The sequence below is a fragment of the Pteropus medius genome, unplaced genomic scaffold, assembly GCF_902729225.1.
Source record: "Pteropus medius unplaced genomic scaffold, Ma_sr-lr_union100, whole genome shotgun sequence".
Classification (NCBI taxonomy): Eukaryota; Metazoa; Chordata; class Mammalia; order Chiroptera; family Pteropodidae; genus Pteropus; species Pteropus medius.
In genome coordinates this window covers 3683072-3685987 of record NW_024344240.1, presented here as the reverse complement: position 1 = coordinate 3685987, position 2916 = coordinate 3683072, and the positions used below count along the sequence as shown (strand labels likewise).

The following is a 2916-nucleotide window of genomic DNA, read 5'->3' as shown; positions in this document are numbered from 1 at the left end:
TCACTCCCACTATACACTGTCGGTCAAAGAGTAACAAGAGGAGGGGACACAGACTGGCTTCCAGTGGGAAGAGTGTCGGCCACATTATAATAACAGCATGTGTGATGAAACATGTATTGGATGCAATACCTTTGAAAAACACAATCTGCCACCACTAGCAATAGAATGATACTGTATGTTCGACCTCAGTTGAATTATTAGGCTCTCTTAATCTCCAACTATTTTCAACAATTATTTTAGTTTCATGAGCATGAATTTTCTCCATATACAAAGCAATATGCTAGGTAATATTACAAGAATATTTTTATACTAAGATATAGACTCTGCCTTCACAGACTTGATCATTTTTAATGTCTCACATTTCCATAGTGTTTTATCTTTTCAAAACGTATGCTATTAACTATCTTACTTTATCCCTTAGAGATTTTTATGATTGATTATATCTAATTTGTATATGAGTACATTGAAACTAGGGAGTGTTCGGGGACTTACCCAAAGTCATACAAGTAACATATAATGGAAACAATATTCACATTACAGAGAATACTTTCTATTATTTCTTTATTGTCTAGTGAGGTGCTTTTCTATCTGTTTTTATTCTCTCCCGCTAGACTTTAGAAGTTTAATTTAATCCAAAAAGAAGTAATTTTATTACATAAAAATACTAGTTCGAAGAAAATTATTATAATCTTGTGTTTAGTACTCCTCAATACACTCCCTACTCCCCACATCAAAAAAGGAAGAAGACTAATTGAGATAGCTACAGGTAGAAACTGCCAAGGCAGAGATGGCCAATAAGGAGAACCAAGTCAGAGAGCCACTGGGCTTTTCTCTGTCTTTGGTTGGAACTGACTACGTACAAGTCAAAGTAGTGGCTATTTCCACTGCCCTTTGTGCTTTGTGGACACACCTTGAAGGAGTAAAGCTTATATTTCACTAATGTAAATTTTAAGAATGCTTGATGTCTGCACAAAGGCAAAAATAAAACTCAACACAGTCACATCAGTGAAAAGACATCTAATATTTGTCTGAAGTTTGTATTCATTTTCTAGGATTACCATAACAAAATACCACAGACTGGGTGGCTTAACCAACAAAGATATATTGTCTCGCAGGTCTAGAGGCTAGAGTCTAAGGTGTCAGCAGGGTTGGTTCCTTCTGAGGCCGCTCTATTTGGCTTATTAATAGCCACCTTCTTGCTGTGTCTTCATGTGAACTTCCCTCTGTGTGTGTCTCTTTCTCTTCATGTGGTGCTCTTTTCATAAGGACACCAGTCACACCGCATCAGGGCCCATCCTAATGACCTCATCTTAACTAATTATATCTGCAATGACCCTACTGTCAAATAAAGTCACATTCCGAGGTATTGGATTAGGGCTCCAAAATATAAATTTGGGGGGAGGGTACACAATTCAAGTCAAAACAGAATTCCATCATCTCTATCGCATAAAAATAAATAGAAAGGCCTCGCTAGTAACATTTAAGACAGGCGGCCATTCAGTGGTACGCTGATCGGGATGAAGTCACATTTCACCGCACAGAGCAGAGCTCTATGGTGAAACAAAAGACACAAGTAGGGCCCTGGGAACCCATCGCTGCTCGCGGGTGGGCTGAGTTATTGTAGAGGAAGATGGTATTTATATTTTCATTCTGGGGCCAGAGCCAACACAGAAGCATTTTTCTATTACTTTTTAGCTCATCTATCTACCACAGTCTATTTACCTGGGTTGTCTCTATAATACCCTTTATGTCTGGGTTGCTATGAATGATTCCAATAGAGAAAAAGACAGAATCTACTCAGAAAGCTAGTTTCATAATGGTCTTGCTGCCCGATGTGCAAGTAGAACCCAAGGATTTATGAATAAGGCACTTTCGGGTGCCTTGCCAAATATATTCAAAGCACCGAGAGAAAGGAAAATAAATTTTGATTCAAGACTAATCACAAGACAATGAATTTAATAACAATTCAGATTTGACTTTAAAATGTTAAAATTGATCTAGATCATATCTATTTTCAGTACCTTTATCATTTCATTATGTCTCTTCTTATTAAAAATATAGGAAGGAAATAAGCTTCCTACTACATCTTTCTTTTAGTTTTTGCAAAGTCATTTAAGTAGAGACATAAGTGCCTAAACACATTAAATTTTAACAGCAACTTGGTAAATCCCACATTAAAATAGTTTTTTATGAAAAAATTTAAAACATATGAAAAATAGAATAAGATAATTTATTTTATACTTATAACGATATTCAATAATTATCGAGAATTTGCCACATTAACTTCACCTATTGCTCTCTGCCTCTCTCTTCCCATCTCTGTCTCTTACCCTTTCTCCCCACTTTCTCTTTCCCCGAGTTATTCCTTGGAGACCCAGGCATCATTTTACCCCGACATACTTCTACGTAGATCTCTAAAAATGACAAACATTTTCTCACAATGCTCAGTGCTGTTACCAAACCGAACAGAATACGACACTCCTTAACGCCACCTCAGACCTCATATACAAATTTCCCAGATTTTCTCCAAGAATGTTATAGTTGCTTTGTTTAAATAAGGATCTGGTCTACAGCCATGCCACCCTGAACAATCCCGATCCCATCTGATCTCAGAAGTTAAGCAGGGTCAGGTCTGGTTAGTACTTGGATGGGAGACCACCTAGGAAGACCAGGTGCTGTAGGCATAAAAAATTAAAAAATAAGGGATTGTAAACTGACAAGGTCCTTGCAATCTGTGAGGTCAACCAAGGGTTGCCTCGCCTAAACAAAAAAAGATCAGGATCTGAATAAGGTGCTTGCATCGTCGCTACTAGTTGCAATCATTAAAGTGTTTTGAAAACTGAATTAAAGGTTTTAAGCAATGAGCTCATAAGACTTATATGAGGCTTTTCCTTATGTACCCCACTTAGAGAACTT

General features: G+C 37.2%; 1 non-coding gene across 1 annotated transcript; it reads left to right on the top strand.

The window, feature by feature from the left end:
• Window positions 1–2565: 2565 nt before the first annotated feature.
• LOC120607542 (5S ribosomal RNA) lies at window positions 2566–2684 on the top strand. Its single transcript, XR_005654168.1, has one exon. It is a non-coding gene; the product is annotated as a 5S ribosomal RNA (ribosomal RNA).
• The last annotated feature ends 232 nt before the right edge of the window (window positions 2685–2916 follow it).